Source organism: Tenrec ecaudatus, chromosome X, assembly GCF_050624435.1.
Source record: "Tenrec ecaudatus isolate mTenEca1 chromosome X, mTenEca1.hap1, whole genome shotgun sequence".
NCBI classification, from domain to species: domain Eukaryota; kingdom Metazoa; phylum Chordata; class Mammalia; order Afrosoricida; family Tenrecidae; genus Tenrec; species Tenrec ecaudatus.
Genome location: NC_134548.1, coordinates 100984605 through 101008423, shown reverse-complemented (window position 1 = coordinate 101008423; position 23819 = coordinate 100984605). Strand labels below are relative to the sequence as shown.

General features: G+C 41.5%; 1 pseudogene; it reads right to left on the bottom strand.

Annotated features, from left to right (window-relative positions):
* Positions 1–22278: 22278 nt before the first annotated feature.
* Positions 22279–23362, bottom strand: LOC142434214 (porphobilinogen deaminase pseudogene; annotated as a pseudogene).
* Positions 23363–23819: the final 457 nt, after the last annotated feature.

The window sequence follows — 23819 nt, the reverse complement described above, 5'->3', positions numbered from 1 at the left end:
AGATTCGTTTTCAAAAAACTCTTGTAAAATTCTAGGACATTTATCCTGTGATAGACTGTGGGATTTCAAAGGAGCGTATATTTTCAAAATTCTTTCTTTGGCTGGCAAAAGAGCTCACCAGCGTGTATTACTGTATCCAAGTATTTTCTGATTTCGACGCCTGCAGTTCCACAAAATTCTTCAAGCATTTCAAGGCAAACAGTGTATATATATATAGAAATAAATATATATTTTAATAACAATATTTTCCACATCTACGGGCAACAAATCAGCAGCTGTTTGAATGGCATTATATATTGTGTGCGCTGAACCAACACCAATAAGGTTTTGATTAAGGTTCTTGTTTAATTAAGAATAGTATTATTTGTACCTCTTCTCACTTTTCCTCCAAAATTTTCATTTGTGTTGTCTGCACAATATGCAATCATTTTATATTTAAAATTTTTCCAAAGTATTAATAATGGAACTGAAAATTATTTCAGAAGTTTCGCGGGGCACAGAAACAAAGTCTAAAATTCTAATTTTTATTCCAGTTTCAGAATCAAAGAAATCTAATAATGGTTGGAAATAACTTTATATCCTTATGATTAGATGTGTCAAAATATATGGATATAAAATTAATTTTTTCAAGATTTTAGTTTAATTCTGAAAATGCATATGGGGAAAGCACACAATTGCCTCGGATTTTGTTCTAGCACAGGCAACTTTTTTGTTGATTTACTTTTTGACAACCTGTGATGTACAGCCATGGATCTGAAGGAATGATTGTGATTAATAGCATGAAGAGACATAAGACCTTCTGCTAATGCTATTTTCTTTTCTTTGTCTCCATAAGTTGTTTTCCGAAAAAAATTCCTGTATTTTGGAGGAAGATACAGCAGTATTTAGATTTCTTTTATGTTTCTGTGTCTCCAAGTGCTTTGAAATATCATTCTTCCAGCCGTGCAAAATAAAAAATTAAACATTACATTTCTCACATTTTACCACATAATCGCTTTTGGTTTTTTTAACTAAAGGAAATTCACCTCTTAGATCATTACTGAATTTGCGTCCTCTTTTCTTACTCATTATGTTAAAAATCTAAAAACATACTTTAAAATAATATTAAAATTATTATATACATTTTGCTTAGAAACACAGCAAGTAGGTAAATAATTACACGAACATAATTTATTGTTAGTTTATAAATTAAATTAACTTGATTGTTATAAAGTAACTATGTTTTAAATATTATTTTCATTTTAGTCCTTTATTTCTTTCTAAATAATAACTATACTCACTTGTATTATTTTTTCTCCAAATTTGCCGTAACGAAAGTCTTAAGTATCACGTGTAAGGCAGGCGCTAGATTTTTGCCGCCACTATAAAATATAAATAATACGAGAACTGTCTGCTAAATTAAAGAAAATGTATGTATTTATGAAATAAATAAATAAAATGCTTACCTAAATTATCCGAATAGCTGATTTGTGGATATCACTTGTTTAACCAGCACTAGCACACAGTATGATTTGTATTATCCGAGAGACAGTTACAAATATTTTTGTCTTCTCCAATGCCAAAAATTGCCATTGTTCATTAAGTCCAAACAATGGGGGTCGAATTCTAACAACTGATCAACAATGCGAACTTTGATAAGCAGTTCTCAACAATTATTTATTATTAATAAAGTTTAACATTATAAAATTAACAAAAATAATATGAAACTCATATCCCGGCGAAATAGCCACATGGCAGCCGAAAACCGTATATTCCCTTCCTGTTCGCCCGCCGTTCCCTAGCTTGTCGTGCATTCTTTCCAAAAATCAGGACTTTTTAAAATGCCGCGGGACCCAGGAAGAATCGTTAAAATTCAGGACTGTCCTGCCGAAAGCAGGACGTCTGCTCACCTTACATTAGTCCAACGTGGGTTTCTGAAACCGTGACTCTTACAGGCACAGAGGGCCGCGTCTTTTCTTCTGCGGAGCTGCTGGTGGTCTAACTCTTAACCACTACTTACGCAAAAAAGAAAAAGCAAGCGCACTGCTCTTGCGTCTATGCAGTGGGATAGCCTCCCCGCAGCCCGTGCGGCTGTAATTAAGATGAGCTGTCTAGGGAAGTAGAACGCCGTGCTTTCCGTCCACTGAGAAGACGGTGGCTTCGCACTGCGATCCTTGAGCTTCGTGGCACTAGGCTCGACCTCTCCCCAGAACCACAGCGCCACCAGGCCTTCTAGCCACTGCACAGTAGATGGTACTGGTGAATTGTTTGTTTGATGACGGTTTCCCTCACCTGGACACGGCTGCACTTGGGAGCACAGATAAATGTGGGTCTCAAGGAGAACACATTTGATTTCTCTCTCACATCGAGCACAGGGAGGGGCCTGGTTCACGTTGGAAGAATTTATTCATCCCATTCAATAGTGCTTCTCCACTTCAGTCATAAAATCCTGCCTTAATGTGAACCATCGGAATGGAGGCTTCCAAGGCGAGTGGTAAGTGGGACTGGAAAGAATAGTAAGTCCAGAAAGTTCTGGAGACTTCTTTCAGATGGCATTACAAATGATCATCATTTTCACTGCACCATCCTGGCTGCAACAACACACACACACACACCCCACCCCACCCCACACCCCCAAATCAGCAAAGTCAGCATTCATTACTAGAGTTGAAATACTTTGATCTGCTTTCAAAGTGCCTGTGATGTTCTGTTTCATTTCATTTGAATTATATGTACAACATTTATGAGTAAGGAGAACAAAAATGAAACCGGATGCCTTTGTAGGGGATTCCTTAAGGGACTCTGTGGTTTGGCAGCAAACACGTCAAAGGTTGTTTAAAGATAAGCACGAGAGACTGCAGAGTGAAAGACAAAGCTTTTAAGAATTAAAAAGGAGACAAACAAACTGGATTCAGATTCAGCTGGGGCTCTAGTGAATTACCCTGAAATTGAGGGCCTTCTGACTGAGAGTCGCAGACTTAAAGAATTCGTGAGGAGGAAAGACAGACATCCATGGGCACTCAAAGAGGAGAATAAGGACACTGACCCACAGTGGCTTAGGGATGTCATCTGAAACGGACAGGTGTAACGAGATACTGTAAGGTCTCTGTCTCCGGGACTAGATTTCAGCCTTGGTCCTTGGCTCCACGCAAGAAATATTTCACACCGAAGCCGGGATCGTGATCCAAGTGAATGTAATGAGCGTTAAAAGAAGCTTCAGGTTTTACGCGGCACCCATAGGATTCCTTTGACCATGCGGCCTGGCAGAGGCTGCTTAGGGTCACGCAAGGATCTCTCTCCTCCCAGGTGATACCAGACCAGCCAAGCCCCTCTCCCTTCTGGTTCCTGCCTTTTCAAGGATTCCCAGGGGAGGTGTGGTGAAGGAACCCTTGCCGATCCCATTGGCTGAATTGCTATCACCTGGCCCAGGTGGGCTCCTCCATGTGTAACACCCATCCTTGCCCACCGGCGGGAAAATCCAGCTTTGTCCTATGCTGGCTCTCCTGGGCATGCGTCAGTGGACTTTCCCATCCCTGAAGCTAGCTACCTAACAATACTAGCTGCGTTCAGGCCACTCTGACTTAGCTTATGAATTATTCGAGCGTATTAAAGCCTGGAAAATTTCCTGCGTGGAAATTGACGGAGGGCAGTGCTGGGAACGCTATAAATGCTCATCAAGTGTCCGGACCGGCATGGAACGTGACCTAACTGGAATCCAGCCCACACTAGGGCACAGTCAGGGAGGGGTGCAGCCTGGGAGTGGGTGGGGGTGTGGGGAGTGCACAATGGTTGCCTCTCCAATAGTTCCTGAGGACATGTGGCTGGACTGCCAGATCCTAACATCAACGCAGAGAGTGCAAAAAAGTCAACACGCGTTTAATAAACAGACAATTCTCCTTTTATCTGCCCGCTGGAAACCCCGAATCGGACAATCAAGAGCGTGAGCTTGAGGCGACCACGGAAGACAGATGAGCGCCTAGTTGGCGAATATGCTTTCCAGTGATGTGCGACAGGCCTGCAGATGAGGATGACAGTCAGAGGAAGCTTTACAGTGACCTACCTTAGGTCAAAGAAAGGAGGAAGACTCACTGCCTGTGATGACTAAGAGACACTAAATAGCCCCCAACACCATAAGCTGCAGGTTGCCTTTTATGCTTATTTGGGCGGGATGTAAAACAGATAGGAAACATCATAAATACTGAATGGTAAATTTGTGCTGAAATGGCATACATTTGAAAGTAAGACAGTAATGTTTGATGGGAAAATCAAGGTGGGGATTTTTTTCTCCATCCCATTCAGGCTCCAATTGGGACACAGAAAGCGGTAATTCTCACCTCACACTTTACGCCTTGGGTGCACTAGGGCCATTGGAAGTTTCTCCTTCTTCCTGAAAGACTGCGTCTTTGTAGTCATTCATGTGGCTTCCTCCCCAGCAAAAAGGAAGATTGCATACAGTCTAACTGGGTCACAACTGGGGACTATTTTCCCCCCTCCCCCCTCCTGCCGCAGAGAGGCATTAGGCACTGCTAGCAGGCATTTGGTTGTCACTACAAGGCCTCCACAGCCGGGGAGGATTTCGGGCTGTTGTTTTGACACATGCACGCCTCCCCTCCCCCCCACACACATCCGTGTCAAGTAGACGATTTTGCTATGTATTCGAGAGGCTCCTTTAAAAAGAGCAGTTTGGAGGAAACCTTTGTTTGGTGCTTGGTTCAGTCTGTTCAATTGAACTGACCTACAATTCCCTGACAGTTCAGTTCCATAAGGTACTCAAGTACATTCTAACTGATAAATGTCGTTTATATTTTGGCAATGTTCTTATAATTTCAATACCTTTATGGATTATCAGGAGCCCTAGTAATGCGGCGATTAAAGTTCTCGGTTGGTCAGCAAAAGCTCAGCAGTTGGAACCTACCAGCTCGTCCACCAGAGAAAGACGTGGCAGGCTGCTCCTGCAGTGAATGACAGCCTTGCACATCCTATGGCCCGGTTGTAACCTGGGCTATAGGGCCATTATGGGTCAGGGGTGGGTTTGCATTTGGGCATGTGGGATATGTATTATCAATGGCACTCAAGACACTATATAATGAATGTGGATTAATGAGAATTTGACAAAGGGGAATTTGATCTAAAACATTTGGACTGTATTGGGGACTTTTCAAAGTTTGTGTAAAAATCGCATGTCTCCAAGAATTTTTGAGGACAGTTTATACTTTATTGTTGCTTACTTTATTCATTACGTTGCATTGATACTGGAATACAAATTTATTTTAAATGCACGGGGTTTTCCCCCATTTTCATATTGAACCCCTCCCCATAATGTAGGCTATGCTCTGAATGTGATGAAATTTTGAAACTAGACTCTTTTTAACTTCACTTTAATGAATTTTCTCAATTTTGTCAGTATTAGTTCACTTTCTTAAAAACATCAAATCAAAAATTTTTTGCCTTTATTTGTAAATCTAGATAGTGTTGTTTACAAAAGGATTAACTGTATAAACATAGTCTATTGAAAATGTGGGACCTTTTATGTGGTGTTTTTTGTTTGTGTTAGTAATAAACTAACAGAGCACTTTTTAATGATTGTTCTAATTGTACTATTTCCATTCTCCCACCCCCATTTCTTGTTAACTTTGTACAAGACACTTCAGATAAATTTTCTTATTGTGATTCCTTTGAAGACTGGTTTAGGTCTTTTGAAGGAACTGAAACTGCGAGGAGCAGTAAATAGAGAGGAAAGGGATCTTGCTAAATAATGAGCCAGAATAAACCTAACTATGGTGATTCCAGATTCAGGTTAGAACGAAAGTTTACCCATATTATGGTATGTCCCATGCCACAGGATGAAGATGCCCCATCTTCTGAATATTCTAGGGGAGGGCGGTGTATGGAAAATAACAGCCCAGGGGAAGTTGAAAATCCACTGCCTGGATCAACATCTTTTTGTCGCCTCTCAGAACAATCTATACCATTAACAGAAGTCCAACCTACCAGCGGCCAAAGATGATCAAGAATCAGTAGTGCAGACCACCAGAGAGCCAGATTTGAGTTGACAGTGATTCACCACCTCTGAATCTAATGAGTGTAGTGTCACAAAAATCTTATCCTGTTTCTTTATCTCAGCCTTTTGAGCATCCTGCATTCAAGGAAATAGGTTAATTCTAGAACCCAGCATCAGGAAACACCGAGAGAGCCAATAACTGGAACTGAGTTACAAAGTCGGGCTCTGCTTACAACTACTGAGCCAAGGGATGCCGCTCAAGGAGAAAATTCTTCAGGGATAATCATCACTGGAGAACTTTGGAGATTGGAACAGAAAACTCTAACCAGACTCTTAGATCTTGAAATACAAAGAGTTCATCCTTAAGGACAGTGAGATGGGAGGCAGCATAGCTAGTGAAGCTCTGATAACACCTCAGACATCTGGCAACCTTATCACTCATTCAGATGGAGGAGGGGGGTTAAGGCATATGTTTCCACAGTCTGAACATCCAGGCTTGAGAACATGTGCTGGTAGCATGAGAGGACCCATTAGTAGAACTTCAAATACTGTCCTATGTGATACAGAATCAGGTGCAGTGCAGAGCACACTCTCACAGATAGTGATAGTGTTTGATGAATCAAGCAACTTGATGCACAGTGTACCTACCTCTTTTAGGGCCTAGTTACTTGATACACAATGTGCCTACTTTAGGGCCTAGCTACTTCATTTGGAGTGAGTTTTTTAGAGCCTGGTGCTTTGGTGGACAGTGAGCCTATTTCAGAGTCTAGTGACTTAGCTTCAAGGGAAAAGAGGGAACAGATAGAGAATGAGAGCAGTGGTGATTCTGATTGTATTGGTCCTTCTGGATCTAATTCCAAACCTCGCTTTGACAGAAACTCATATATTTAATTAATTCCCAGCTAAAACTCCAGTTACATTTCTAGTTCAAGTTCTAGTACAATGTCTAGCTCTAGCTCCAGTCGTGAATTTTCAGAATTAGTTCAGGGCTATTTGAAAACAGCGATGAAGGAAATGCCGCCTTAGGGTCATTTTCAGAATTCAGTCAAGAAGGACAACCCCGGGTCCTTTGGCCCTTTCCTAATGTGATTCAGTGTATTCACCAACGTGAATTTAATGAAGACAAACCTGCAGGAGTCACTAAAGAACAGATTGACAACCTGGACATCTGATGCTTTACTGAACACGATGCCATAAAATTCTGTAGTGTTTGCATTACAGAATACATAGAAGACAACCAACTATGGCTACTACCTTGCTCACATAGATATCATGCTGAGTGCCCTGATGACTGGCTGGCTGACAACGTGACCTGTCCCATTTGCTGCGGGAAAGTCATAAATTCTGGTGACAGATAAAAATTTGAGATCTGAACTCTACGGACTGATAAAAACCATTCACAAAAAGTAATCACTTAGGCTTTGTTCATTTTCCCGGAAGTATGCTTCAAAATGTAAACGAACAACCAGGATTGGGTCATTGAGCTCTCAAAAAATCATTGCTATGTCTCCAAATTGTGTTTGAGAACCAGAGGAAATATTCTTGAAAAACCATTAACCTGATAATAAAATTCAATTCTCTACCCCGGTGACTCATTGAATGTCTAGAAACGTAGCAGCTGCCCTGGGTTTGGGTCTTCCTGATCCCATGTAATCAGTTCTAGTTGGATTTGAAGTTTTCAAAATCTTGCTGCAGATGAGTCCATTCCAACAGATAACCGTGCCATGGGACAAACTAGAATTGCTCCATCGAGTTCCACGACTACAGTCTTCATGGCAGCAGGCTCCCACAACGTTCTCCCACGAAGCAAGCAGTGGTTGTGAAGCTAACCGAACTTTAGAGGTGTCACTCAATTCATAAATGTAGCAAAACTACAGTGATGAAGTAGCACCAAAAATAATGTTATGGTTGGGGGATCACCACAACATGAGGAACTGTCTTAAAGGGTTACAGCATTAGGAAGGTTGAGAACCACTGATCTAGGGAGACAAACCCTTGGAAATCTATACCATTTCTGTCCTCTTTCCCTGGAATCTGTTAATAGTATCCATTAGCCAAACTCAACATGAAGACACACAGGCCAAAGAGATTAGTTGATTAAAACCTTAAAGGTCAGTCTCTCAGGGTAACAAAGCAGAAGTAAAACTTGGGAGTAGATGTAAAGGCGAAACCTGAGAACATCTGGTGTAATCAGAATTCAGAAGCCTCTTCAAAGCAAGTCTGAACAGCTTTTCTAGTCTCTCCATGTTGCCCTCTGTTTCATTCTTCCATCCCCTCTTAATTTTCCTTTTCTCTGATGACCCAGATATTGTATGGCAATGGAGAGAGCAGGTGCATTTCATCACTAGAAGCAATGAGAAGATAGCAAATGCTTAGAAATCGCTACCTTTCTCTAAACTTCCCCTAGTTAGGTTTGCTGTGGTTGAAACAACTAAGTACAAAGGGCAGGGCTCTGCCTCCCACAGCACTCTGTGTGTTTCTAGCTATGTTCTCTCATTTATCACAGTGGGCACACAGCACACACAGATAATGTGCATGATTATGGAGTTTACTATGGAAGTTACCAGGTTACAATTCAAGTAAGAATTGCTCAGAACAGAGTTGTTCAGTCAGGACATATTATCAAGTTCTCTCAGGCTGCTAATAAATGCTGACGGGCATGTAGCTTCCCTGTAAGCCTCAACTCAAAGGTACTCAGTGTCAGCTCTGCGGGTCAGAAGGTCCAGCTCCACCAGTTACGTGGTCACAAGCCAGCCACCTGCCCCAAAGCACTCAGCTTTACTTGCTGTGTGGGCAGGGAAGTCCATCACTCTGTCTCATGTTTAGATCCTTGTTGTGCTGCTGCTGCTGCTGCTCTGCCATTCCTCTGCTGTCACAGCTCTCTTCTGGATCAAGGAGGAATCTCAGAGTCCAAGGGATGGGATCCACTCTTGGATCTTGCTGGTAGTGCTGCATTGAAGTTGGCTCATTGTTTTGTGCAGCGCGAAGGCAATCACAATCGATCCCGTTACCAAGCACTCACAAATGAATCCTATCAGTGTCTCCCCCCACATTCATACTCAGACCATTCGGGAAAAGAGCATTTGGTGAAAGTAATAGAGAGCATGGCTAGCAGAGCCACGTGAAACACATCACTGGCCTGCAAGCAGTACAGCCATTGCTTCCATGTGTGCTTTATGAGCATAATCATATTTGCTTCCTCATTAGTCAATTTTCTTTCATAGCGATAATTTTAAAAGATGCTTATTTAATATGAAGGGTTTTATGGACTATATATGGTTCTTCATCTAATTTTATTTTACATTTTTTAAAAACTGGGAGTTAATATAATATAGATCATCATTTCATACTTCAATCATATCAAGAAGAACTGTACAATTGCTACCACACTCCATTTCTGAAAATTATTTTTTTTCTTTTCTGGACTCCGTGATATCATCTGTCTTGTGCCTAGCCCCCCTCCACTATTACTGTACCACCCCCTGCCTCCCCGAAACCCTTATTCACCTTGTGTCCCTATAGTTTCACCAATCCTGGCTTTCACACACCAAAAAACAGAAAAGCATGTAACACAATTTCAAGAGAGTGACATCCAATAATAACACAGCTGAGATAAGCACCAATAAGAACAAACAAAAATAGGAAAAATAATAATACAGAAACTTTTGAAAACTAGATCACGTCCAATATGCATCGGCAGGGGGCGGGGGGCATCATCAATTGACAAAAAATGTGTACCTAGAGGGGATGGCTCTCTACCAGGATGTCTGGCTGACCCCTTCTTGCTATGGCGAACTGTGCTGCAATGAACATGGGGGAGCTTATGTCTGTTTCTTATATCTTTGGGGTATATTCCCAGTAATGGCATTGCTGAGTCATATGGTACTTCAATTGCCATCTGTTTTAGGAATCGCCATATAATTTCCCACAATGGCTGTACGTATTTACAAGCCCATCAGCAGTGGATAAGCATCAATTTCATCACACTTTCTCTAGGATTTGTTGTTCTCAGTTTTCTTAAATTGGACTAGGGATATGGATATTAGGTGGCATCTCATGGTTTCCATGTCTTGCATGTCCCGGGTGGCTAGTGAATGGGAACATTTCCTCATGTGATTATTAGTGATTCCACTGTCATTCTTTGTGGATGGTCTTTTCAAGTCCTTTGCCCACCTTCCCAGACAGTTGCTAGTTTTTAATTTTTTTCCCCTTGCTGTAGGCTTGTAAAACACTGTAGGAGGGGAGGGAGGGGGAAAAAAAGAGGACCTGATGCAAGGGGCTTAAGTGGAGAGCAAATGCCTTGAGAATGATTGGGGCAGGGAATGTATGGATGTGCTTTATACAATTGATGTATGTATATGTATGGACTGTGATAAGAGTTTTATGAGCCCCAATAAATTGTTAAAAAAAGAAAATAAATCATTTTTAAATCTCAAAAAAATACACTGTAGGTTTTAGTAATTTGTCCTTTATTCGTTATGTTGTTCGCAATTTGTGAGGTCTTTTTTTACTGTTCTAATGAAGTCTTCCAATGTACACAAGTGTTTTATTTTTTAATAGGTCCCCTCACTTACTTTGTTTTCCACAGAGTGTGCTTTATTTGATATATCTGGTAGGTTATGTATTCCCTGCACTAGGGCACTTAGATTTGTCCCAGTTTTCTCATTGATGATCCTGATAGTTTTGGGTTTATATTGAGGTCTTCAATCCACCTTGAGTTTGTCTTCCTCATTCATGCTCCAAGTTTCACACGCATTGAAAATACCATGATTGAAAATACCATGCCATATGTCAGATGCATCTTTGTCCTCAAAGTGACATCCTTGCTTTACATCTTTGAGGTTTGTGCAGCAGAATTACCTAATGCAATCTGATCTCTTGACTTCTGCCGCCATGAGCATTGATTTGGATCCATGCAAGATGAAATCCTTGACAACTTCAACCACTTCTTTGTTTATCATGATGCTACCTATTGGTCCAGAGTTTTGTTTTCCTTACACTGAGTTGTAACCCATAGTGAAGGCTCTTATACTTGATTGCCATCAGCAAGTACCTCAAGTGTTTCTATTATTCAGCAAGAAATGTTGTGGCATCTGCATAACAAAGATTGTCAGTAAGTCCTCCTCCAATCCTGATGCCACATTCTTCAATTATTGATTCTTTGATTATTTGCTCAGCAGACACATGCTTTTCAAGAACACAGTGTTTCATTTTATTAAAGCAATTTAGGGAAGGATTAACATCTGTGCTTTGTTTCATGAATCTATGTAAACATGCGAGTTTTATTTCAAACAACATTTAAGAAGATGGTTCAAACAGTTTACCTTGCTTATCTAAGTACTGTAGACAGTCCCTTTTTACTTCCATTCACTGATTTGGGTGGCAGAATATTTTTCCTTCCTAGGTAGGCAGTCTGCTTCCATTAAGATTTGTCTCCCCAGAAACTCTATGGAGATGTTCTACTTTGTCCAATTGGGTTGCTCTGAGTGGCTTTGGGGAGGCAGCATTCAATTCCATGCTCATAATACACATTAAGTATGGTGAGAGGATACAACCCAGATGAACACCATTCCTAATTGTAAACCACGCAGCACTCCCTTGTCCTGCCTCTTGATCCCCGTATGGGGTCGCTATGAGAACAAGTAAGTGTTCTGGAATCCCTATTCTTGTCAACATTGCCCAGAGGTTTTATGACCCATACAGTCGAATGCTTTGATTAGTCAGCGAACCACAAATATACATCTTTCTGATAGTCTCTTCTTTCACCCAAGATCCATCTGGCACCAGCTATTATATCCCTTGTTCCATGTCCTGTTCTGAATCTCGCCTGAATTTATGGTAGCTTCTCATCTATGTACTGCCGCAACCATTTTTGGATGATCTTTGACAAATTTAATTTTCATGTGATATTAATGATATTTTTCTATTATATATATATATATATATATATATATATATATATATATATATAATTCTGTTGAGTCACCTTTATTTGAAATCGGTACACATATAGATCTCTCCTAGTCCTTTGGTCAAGTACAGTAATTGTCTTCCAAATTTCCTGGCATAGGGCGAATGCTTCATCAACGTGGTGATACATTCCATTGGTATTGCATCAATTCCTAGAACCTTGTTTTTAGCTACTGACCAGTGTGTCTTAGACTTTTTTCTTCAGTACACTTTGTTCTTGGCCATATGCTACCTCTGTGGTACAGTGACTGTGTATTCTTTCTATCATCTTTTGATATTTCCTAAATCATTCAATATTTTGCCCTTAAGAAGTTTTAATATTGCAAATTGATGCATGATTTTTTTCTTGAGTTTTTTAATGTATAAGTTGTGGTGAGCATGTTTTCCTTTTTGGTTTTAAAACTCTTCGTCTTGGACCATTTTGATATAATATTTGGCTTTGCTTTCTCAAGCTGCTTTTTAAACTTCCTGTTCATTTTTTTTGCCTTCATCGTTTTATTTTCTTTACCTACTCCATAATGTATAACAAATTTGTCTTTTCTGACACCCACTTTGATTTTTTTTTCTTTCTTGTCTTTTAATGATGCTGTACTTTCTTCAGGCATGATTTTCTTGATGTTATGCCACAGCTGATGAAGTCTCTATCATAGTGTTAAAAATTCAAATTTGTTCTTGAGATGTTTTCAAAATTCAAGTTTATATTTCTGTCTCATAAACTTGCTTTGATATTGTTCAACTTGAACCTGAACTTAACATGTGAACAACTGATAGTCCAACAGTCTGCCTCAGTCTCATTTTAACTGCTAAAATTGAGAATCTCCATAATCTCTTCTCTCAGATGTTGTGTTAGTCTAGTTGACTAGAGAAACAAATCTGTGGACACACATATGTGTATAAGAAAGAGAGTTATATACAAGAGCAATTGAACATTGAGAAAACATCCCAACCCAATCCAGATCAATTCTATAAGTCTGATATTAGCCCATATATCTGAAAACAAGCGATAAAGTCTTCTTCAGACTCATGAAACACAGGCAATGACACTGAATGTAGATCACAGGCCAGTGGGTATTAAGGCCTTGGATCCAGTGGCAATGGAAACATCTCAGCACTGGCAGGGGTCTCTGCATGGCTTCTCCAGCACCCAGGGCTGCATCAGGGTGGGTCTGTGTGTCTTGTCAGCTGCTTTGTCTCCCAGGCTGTGAGCAGAGAGTCTCCCACCTCCAAGGAGGAAAATACCCTGCAATTCCCAGAATCCTTAGGGGAGGCTATGCCCACACAGAAACCTCATTAGCTATCACCTGGTTGACAGCCTAGACTCCACCCCTACATGCTTAATCCTTAAACGGACAATTATATACCTACCACAAATGTAGTCCATTTGATTTCTGTGTATTCCACTATACACGTGGAGAAATACATGCAGAGAAGTCCATGTGTATAGTGATCTTTTGTGTTATTGAAAAAAAAGTATTTGCAATGAAGGTGTAGGAACTCCAAATACAATCATGCCATCTCTGTCTTGTTTTATAATCAAGGTCATATTTTCCAACTACTCTTCCTTCCTGTTTGTTTTCAACTTTTGCATTCCAATCACCAGTAATTATCGATGCATCTTGATTGCATGTTTGATCAGCTTCAGACTGAAGACGTGCAGAATTCTTCAGTGTCTACATGTCTAGATTTACTAATTGGTGCAGAAATTTGAATGATCATTTCATTGACTGGATTTCATTGTATTGGATAGATATTATCCTATCACAGACAGCATTGTACTTCAGTATAGATCTTGATATGTCCTTTTTAATGATGAATGCAATGCCATTTCTCTTGAATCTGTCATTCCCAGTAAAGTAAAATATATGATTTTCTTATTCAAAATGGCCAATTCTAGTTCATTTCAACTCACTAATGTCAAGGATAGATATCTTTGTACATTCAATTTCACTTTTGATGACTTCTAAATTTCATAGATTCATATTTCATACATTTCAGTTCCAAATATTCATCACCATTTGCAACTGTTTCTTCTCATTTTCAGTCTTGCCCCATCATCAAATCAAGGTCCCAAATGATTTATTCCTGAATGTTTGACTCTATCCACTTCAGTATGGTCCACTCTATTTTTTGAGAAGGCAGCTCTGGCCAGTCATATTTTGAATGCCTTCTAACCTGAGGGGTTCACCTTCTGGCAGGATATCTGACAATGTTCTACAACTTTTCATGAGATTTTAAGCAGCTGATTATGTTTTTAACCTATCCTTAAGGTTTTTAGTGGTTGATTCTTCTGAAGTGCACAGCCTATTCCTTCTTCATACTCCGTTTCTAGTCTATAATTTCTGCTGAAACATGTTTCCATTGGGTGAGCATACAGACAGAAGTCACCACAGTATGATAAACTGACACAAGTGGTGGATGTTTTAGAGAGTGAATAATTTTCCTTTGGAAAAACTTGACATATTGTCCAGTACAGCAAATTTTCCTTGGCAAAATCCTTGATTTAGGTGAGAAGACCTTGAATTATAATCTGTGGTAATTACATAATTTCATGTCAACTTAAAGATCTCAAAGTGTAGCGGTGGAGTCTAGCCTTTCAATCAGGTCACAGCCTGAGGGTGCTTACTTGTGGCTGTGGCCTTCTCATAAGGAGTCCAGGGAAGCTCCCCTCTCTCTACCTTCACCTTCCTGTTGACAGGTTACGTTGAGACCTACCTGAGTCCTGGAGATGAATCCACTGCCTTGGGATCCACAAGACTTTGACCCCACTGGCCTGTGACCTTCCTGTACTATGAACCATTGCATGTGGCTGCTTGATTCTGGAGAGGGATTTAAGGACTAGTGTCGGATTTATGGACTTAAGGACTTGGTCTGGAATGGGATGGGATGTTTTCCTCATGAACACTGCTTTGAGTACCTTTGTAATTGTTTCTCTAGTCAACCCAGTGTAACACATTATGGTACCAGGAGTGCGGAACTAAAGAAACAAACCACGAAAAGAAAGTGTGGATGCTCTGCCTTATGGGAGTTTTTCTTTGGCTAGCCAGAGGTTGGATATGGCCATGCAGTTTACTGGCTTGTTTTCTGGAAAGAATATGGGAAGTTAAATATTTTTTACTTTATTTTGGTTGATTTCTTCAGGTATTCTTGTGTGAAATGGTGAGAATGAATACGATAAATGTAAATTTTAAGCTCAATGGGAAAAATGGACCCTTCTACTTCTCCATCGAGACCATGCTCCTTAGTCAAAATGACTTGACAGAAGGCATGTTCCTGGATTTATGCAGTCAGAGGCCTAAGGCCATATTACATAGGAATGGTATTGGTTAGATAAGAAAGGATTAAATTAGACTGTTTAAATAATTGCGTTTAGGATCTGGATGTGCTAGATTTATACTGATTTCCTCTGCCTATTTTTATTGATGATATATGTGTTATAAATGATTATTGGGAAGCATGGAAATACAGAGTTTGTAAGCCCACTGCCTTCAACCATTAAATTGGATCTTTAAATGATTGGATCTTTAAAAAATCCATTAAATTTGATCTTTAAATGATACCCGGTTCCTTGATTGATTTGGATATTTGCATTTGAAGAGACTTGCTGAGAGAGTGTTGACAGATTGAAGAAGAAAAAAGGATCCTATGACTTCTTGAATTGTGAACTAGTGGTTTGTGCCTGAAGCCGGGGGGGGGGATGGAATGGAGCCATGAAGAAGCATTCCTTTCTAGGACTGAAAGATAGAGAGAGCCTGTGGACAGCTTGAAAAGCTATCTAGGTATCCACGTGGATCTACTTGTTGAGTGGAAGTGAGAGAAAAGTATCAATAGACATTTTGAGTCTGGTCACTGACACCAGTTTTATGGAGAATAGAGGAGAGTGGGTTGGCTGATCAAAGTTTAAAGAGTTGTGCGTAACCTGAGGGTATGGCATGACCTAGAATAAGGGGGAAGGGTTGCTGAGAATTTGTGAAGGTACCCATAGTCCAAAAATGAGGTGGCCAATGGGCACTTTTGTGATGCTAAGTGAGCTGGCTCACATTGAGTTGACCAGAACCTAACCACTAACCAGATGAAAAGATTCTTGAGCTGTGAACTGGTGCATATTGTTGCTGACTTTGTGGAAGGCCCATCCTGATGTAACATTGCTTATGGATGTGGAAACACAGGGTTTCAACTGGCATGAAGATTCTTCACTTCAAAGAACATGCTTGTCTCCTCAGAGCATTGGGTTGATAAAAGTGGGCAGTATAGAAATTGAACACACAAAATGGGGAAGGTAAATGAATGAAGTGGCTGGTTTTCAAACTTTCATGAGGTAGAGACTATGTCAATAGGATTGTGGTGCAAGTGTTCACATAACTGCAATTGTTAGGCATAGAATATTTTTGTTGCGTTCACTTAGAAAATATCTGGTATATGTGCTGCTGAAGCAAGGAGGGCATATTATGGTTAAATGGGGCTGGCACATTTTGAGTTGTATGAATTTTAGTTTTATTGCTTTAGGCACAAATATGATTTTACCTTTATCTTTCTTCTAAAAATTATATATGGCCAAAGAGTTGTGTAAAAGTGTCAAGTTGACAAGGGGTGATCTCTGGTACTTACATAATTTCCTGTCAAATTGAAGATAGAGATATGTAGGGGTGGACTCTAGCCTGTCAATCAAGTTACAACCTGATGGTACCTCCTTGTGGGTAGAGCCTTCACATAAGGAGGGTTCTGGGAGCCTCCCCTCTCTGTCTTCACCTTCCTGTTGATGAGTCATTCTGAGACCAGCTCAAGCCCTGGAGATTCTTCCCCTGCCATTGGATTCACAAGGATTTGCTCTCACCTGCCCGTGATCTTCCTGTATATGCATCATTGCATGTGGCTGCATGAGTTTGAAGAGGAATTTATGGACTAGTATGAGACTTATGGTCTAGTTACGGATTGATGTACTTGATCTGGAATGGTATGGGATGTTTTCCTGATATACGATTACTTCTGGATACAAATCTTTCTCTTACACATACATGGGTATTCTTTGATTTGTTTCTGTAGTCATCACAGCCTAACACATAATTTAAGGCAATAGCCTTTAACTTTGTGCAACCATATCAATGTAGGAAATATTAAATTTAAATATGCTCTAAGATTTTTAATATAGTCATTACTTACCCTTATTTTCTAAATGAATTATAAAATATCATAAAAACAGGGTGGGGTAACTATTTTAGTTTACGCTTTCCTTAACATGTCATCATGGATTGAATTTTCCAAGAGGTAAACCTTATTAATTTGGGTGGGGGTGCAGGGGGGGGGTGGGGAGCCTAGAAAGACCAGTTTTCCTGCCTTGGTTTAGAATTTCTGACTGTGCAGTTTGAAATAAAATGCTTAATCAGGAAGCTACTATAATTAACATGTGAAGAAACTCACAAACACATAACACAATACTCCAGAAGGACAGTAAAAGAGAGAAGTTCTAATATGTAGATATTATTAGCAGAACTTCAAAAATTTTAAAGGTTAAATCAGTATCCAACAATGTCCCAGGACGCATAAAAACTAGATATATTATCAGGAAAGAATGAATTATCACCCTTTTCAAAGATGGATCTGAAACATGAAAGTTCATAGGAATATCTAATGAAACAAGATGGCTTGCAGTGGCGGTACTAGCCTAGGCTAGAATATTTAAAAATACATGTAAATTAACTGCAAAAACATAAATTAAAGGTTTTAAAAAATAAACAAAGAGAAACATAAAAATTATATGGGTGGGAGGCTATAATAGTTCAACAGATTGGGAAAAATTATAGTAAGCAAACAGTGATAATACAGTCAAAGAAATAAAATCATGTTCTGGAAAAAAAAATTTTTTACCTATGAGACCAAATGAAACTCACTATCATTAAATTCATACTGACTGAAAGTACCACTTCACCCTACCCTCCTGCCTCACACCAGTGGGTTTCTGACATTGTAAATCTTTCTGGGAGTTGAAAGCATAGTTTTTCTTCCTTGGAGCTGCTGGGGGTTTATAGTTCTGCCCATTCAGATTGCAGCATAATATTTGACCACTAAGCCATCAGATTTCCTACTACTGGCCTAAGTGAGGATATTAAAGGCATTCACACTGATAGATAGAAATATAATAGCAAAAACATAAGAAGGTACCAGGTATATATATTATGATACAGAATTCATGGGGATTTGTGATTTTTTGGTTAGTGACTCTTTTTGAATTTTTAAATTTTAAATTAGGTGAAGTTTTACAGGGTAGATGATCAGTTTTACACCCCAAAATTCATACAAATTTTGTTTCAATTAATTTAAATCAGAAAACTAATGAAAAAGTAATTATCTACTCATCTTTTTAACAAACATTCAAACATCAAGATCAATGTAGAATACCAAAGATGTCCCAAAAATGCAAGATCTAAGTTCCCTGAAAACAGTGTTACAGACTGGCCAAAAATTGCTTTCATATATCCTGTACATGAAGGTTGCCAGAACAACTTAAATCTTTTCTATGACACGGTCAATCAAAATAATTAATAGATATATTCTTAATAGTATACGGTTAATGGATATATGTCTACTAGGTCAAAATGAATAATTGAAAGTGGTAAACATTTATGGGTAAGGAAAGTTGCTGAAAAATAGACCATTATACTTAAATTTTTAAGCTGTGGTTTTACCAAAAATGTTTTTATTGGAGCCAATAGAGATATCAGATCATTCCATAGTTCAATCAAATCAAGCAGTATTGCACAATTGCTACCACAATCAGTTTTAAAACATTTGCTTTTTTCTTGTGCTCTTTGGAATCAGCTCCTATTTAACACCCCCAAATATGACTAAATTTTTAAAAATTATTTCAAAAGCTCAAGATTTGGCCAAACACCACAGTAACCATAAAAAAATAAAAAATATGTCAAGATATAGGGACCTTTTTTTATAGAACTTTCAAAATCAAGGATAAAATTTATTTCCATAAAGGACCCAACCAAAAGTTAAAAATATGTTACCTAAGGAGGATGAATCTCCAGGCAGGTCCAAGGTGGTTCTCTACTCTGTACACGAATGGTGCCAGCACAATTGAGGTCGCAGGGGATCTATGAAGTTCTAATGAAAAGGCCAATCAGAATGGCCAATGCACAAAAGGGCAGAATTACCTGAGGCAAAGCTATCAAAGCTAAACACAAGCATATATGCAAGTTTAAAATGTGAAAAGGAAAGTCAGAGTATATAGATCTCAAGAGAAATTATGCTCACAAAATAGGAACAATGCTGAAAATTAGACCAATATATTTAGATTTAAGCAAAAGAAATATCTATAGCTGAAGATGTTGTTAGATCTCTCCCTCTTGAGGGAGAGATATACCTCGGCCCTTGGCTTCTCAGGAGAAAGAATTCATGCCAAAGTCTGGTTTATGATCCATATGAGTTTTATGAAAGTTAGAAGCAGTTTCAGGCTTTACAGTAAATGGAACACAAGCTGCTGCCACATGGTTGTGGACGGTGGCACAGCGGACTTGGGCTGTGCAGCCCAGTCACGCTGACCTGTGTGTCAGCTGTTGGGAGCGAGAGAGCCAGAGCAAAACCTCTGGCTTTTCAGGGGTGCCATTGGGAGGCGTGGTCGACAATACTGGTTGACCCCATTGGCTGAATCAAATTCACCTGGCTTAGATGGGCCAATCCAGGTGTAACGCCCACCTAGGTGAACCACTCCTTTCTGGCCAGGAGCTTTAACTTAACATTTCCCCCCCTGAAGAGGTATGCACCCAAATCATTGGGGTTCTTGGCGACAACATCTCTACCTACTTCCTCCTGGAAAAAGGGGTGAAGTGGGGCTTTGGGTCCATACCCTTCCTAATCTATTGGAAGGGGTTGTCTGCTTCAGCACAAACCTCTAGGGTGCCATGAAACTGGGGCCTGTTCGAGGGAGAGGCTGGGGACCCCAGTTTTTGCCGGAAAACTGGGCCTGACTGTTTTTTAGACAGCCAGCATTGGCCACCCACCGGCTTGGGTGACTTTATGTGTCCTACGGAGGGAATTACTAGCACAAGTAATTTACTGACCTCCAAAAGGGGGACCACTGCTTGGGGTGGCTTCCCAATAGCCTTCAAAGGTCCCCGCTGGCAGGAGCAGACTCCTGAACCTATGAAGGGTAGGAACGATTGGTCAGTAGTTCAGGGAACATTTTAGGGAAATTGGAATCTTAGCTGGACACATGTTTCACCGGAATTTTATCAGGAGCTGTTCCAAAAAAGTGCTGGAAGCAGTATCGCTGACAGGTGAAAGTTAACAATTACTCAAGGGCTTGGCTCCCGAATGCCTTTGGCCTAGGCCTGGGCTACAGAAAACCGGCTAGTAGGAAAAGAACAAATGCTCGCTGGCAGAACGCTAAAGCAGCTTGTTTGTAAAACCAGGAGAAAGCTAAAGGGAATGGAGGTGGGGAAGGGGAGCATTCGGCTCCCAGGGGTAGATGTAGCTCATTCCTGGGCCCTAACAATCCACCACCTAGGCACCGCCCCTCCTTCCCTCTTCCCCTTCCCCCCTCCTGTGTTTGGAGTGGTGGGTGGCATCTTGGCCATGGTCACATTCTCAATTGTCCAACAAAAATGGCAACGTTGTCTTGCTGGGGAATGGAGAGTCACTTGGCCGGGAAAATGGCAGCCTCCTCAAGCAGTTTAGTTGAACAGAAGGGGCAATCCACTGAATACAGATCCCTGTAGAGACCAAGAGGGTTTGTGCATGTGTGCGTGTATGCGGCTATCCAGCTGATCAAGACACAAAGCAGACCCCTGAAAATCAAAACAACAGAGTTCCCATCCCATCCCATCCCATCTCATCCCATCCCAGGAATCTAGGCTGGGGAGTGCATGAAAACCTCTGGAAATACAGAAAGGCAGACCATCAGCCTCTCCTAAAAATAGGGAGCAGAGAGAGAAATACAGACACGAAGGGATGGGGCTTCCGCAACACTTTACGAACAGGTCGCAGTGATTTCTGCGGTAGGATAAATTAAGGCTGGCGTCCTTTCCAAATTGCGGGGCACAGTGCAGTTTTAAAGTGCAGCGGAGCCGCTGTTCCTCAGCCTGTGTCTCCGAGTCACAAGGTACCATACAGATCTCTCCCACTCGTGGGAGAGATATCCCTTGTGTGAGGCTGATTTGGTGATGGAAAGAAGGCAAAGGTAGAAAACAGTTTCAGAGGTTTATTTCAGAGCTTCTGGGAGGGAAGGGAGAGCAGAGAAAGGGGCGGGAGCACTGTGAGCTCCAGGTGAGGTTCACGGCCCCCATTTGGGGCCCTGCGAAGTCACACTGACCAGGTGAGAAGTGGAGAGTTTGACAGCCAGGGTCTGCGGGGAGGGAGTAGCTGGAGAATTTTCCACTGCAACTTTGTTGTCTGCAGGTCCGGAGCTAAGCAACAATGTTTCAAAGTTATCTGTAAGTGTTAATCATCTGCACCTGGGCCTGAAGGCCACCGAAGGGGAGGAGGAGGAGAGGGGAAGGGCTTCTGGCCTCTATTAGAGTCCTCGGAGTGTTTGCACCAGCTCTATCTCCTTGCCCACCAGCCCTGCTAACTCCCGCTTCTGCATGACACCTCGGTTCTTGGCTTCACATGAGAAAGAATTCATGCTGAAGCCTGTTTTGTGATCCAAGTGAGTTTTACGAGAGTAAGAAGCAGCTTCAGGTTTTACAATAAATGAAATACAAGCCAACAGAATCCTTCTGCGTTGGGCTGTGCAGCTCCGTAGGGCTGGACTGGGCTGTGCATCAGCCATTGGGAAGCGTGGTCGACAATACTGGTCGACCCCATTGGCTGGATCAAATTCACCTGGCTTAGATGGGACAATCCAGGGGTAACACCCCTTCCTAGCCAGGAGCTTGAACCTAACAATGTAAACAAACAAATCATATGATACCCCAAACGAATAATAAAAGAAATGATATGTAGACATAATATAGAAGATCTCCCAATATTTCAATGTTAAATTCAAATCCAACAATATCTAGGATAGATATAAATTGATGTGATTGAATTATGCAATGATATGAAGTCACTATTAGCTCCAATAAAATGGTTTTGGGGAAAAACTTGGGTTAAAAAAATTTTTTTTCACCCTTCAGAGGGGGTTTATTAGTGAGTGGGTTGCATTCAAATGCTGGGCCTTGGGCTTCTTTACACAGGGGCACCCATCACTGAGGGCCTCCTCATCAGGGTCCCAAAGCCAGACCGGTCCCTGGGATTCCCGGGCAACCACAGTGAAGTTCAGGTGATAGCTCGCAGTGCCGGACGGGCACTGGGCCGGCCACAGGCACCGGTGTCATCAGGCCACGTTACCGAGCCTCGTTGAGCTGCAGTGCCACGTCCAGGATATCCTTGGCGCCTTTGCTCAGCAACAAATTGGCCAGGCTCATGCCCAGATTCTCCGCAGCCAGCTGGGCTCCCCGGGGAATGTGCCAGGCTGTGATGCCCACCAGCTGTGGGTCGTCCTCTGCGCCATCTGACTGGGCTGTGACATCCACTGCGGCCTGCATGGTCTCTTGCATGCTATCGGACCCATCCAGACTCCACACGCCTCCGGTCAGGTACAGTTGGCCATCCTTCATGACTGTGTGGACTGCCACTGGCACCCTGCAGCCTCCTTCCAAATGCCTCAGGAAGGCCCACTCGGCAATGCAGCGCAGCAGTGTCTCCGGATCGTGCAGCACCCTCACCAGGTCCAGGAGGTCTTGGTCCTTGGCTCAGACTTCAACACCCAAGGCCCCCTGGCCCACAGCATACATGCATTCCTCAGGTCACAGGATCTGTCCCACCCGGCTCTGCCAATCCATATGCTGCTGGCCGGCGGCGGGCAGGATGATGGCGCTGAACTCCTGCTGCTCATCCAGCTTCCGGGGCCCGTGTGTTGAGGTTTCCCCTAATGCTCTTGAACTCCAGGTGTGGAAATTTTCGATGCAGCTGGGCGGCTCTGTGGAGGGAGCTAGTTGCTACCACGCTCCACTCGGGCAAGGTTTCTAGGGTCTTCCCAACAAATTTTGGGTGGAAGACAACAGCATCATAGGGGATCTCCCGCTTGCAGATCGCTCCAATAGTGAAGTCAGGGAGCAGCACGGTGGGTAAGTCCTTCAGGGAGTGAACGACCAGGTCCACTTCGTTCTTCTCTCGGGCGTGTTCCAGCTCCTTGGTAAACAGGCTTTTCTCCCCAGTCTTGGAGAGGGCAGTATCAAGATTCTTGTCCCCAGTGGTGGACATGGCAATGATTTCAAACTGCAGGCCAGGGTATAAGGCTTTCAGCGATGCCACCAAGCTGTCTGTCTGTATGTGAGCCAGCTGGCTCTTACGGGTCCCCACTAGAATCCCTCTCATCTTTGGGTTGTTGTCTTCCATTGTGGCAGCCGTGTTCTCATTACCAGCCATGGCTTGGCTGGGGAGGCAGGCCGGGGCAGGTCATTAATGTCCTCGGGGACCTAGGGAAGCCAGAGGCCCCGGCCGGCGGGCACCAGGCACATGGCCGGAGTGCTCCCTACAAACCCCAACTTCCATGCTCAGCGCGGGGCGGCGTCACTTCTGGGTTAAAATTTTTAATCATTGTGTTCTATTTTTCAGCAAATTTCCCTATTCATAAATGTTTATCACTTTCAATTACTCATTTTTGGCCTATTAAACATATATCTATTAATGATATTCTATTAACCATGTATCTATTACTGAAGTTGATTGATCTTTTCATGTCAAAGTTTTTTGTTTTTTTCCTATCATTTTATTGGGGGTTCGGACAACTCTTATCACAATCTATATATACATTCATGTATCAAGCTATATATACATCCATTTGTACATTTGTTGCCATCATCATTCTCAAAACATTTGCTTT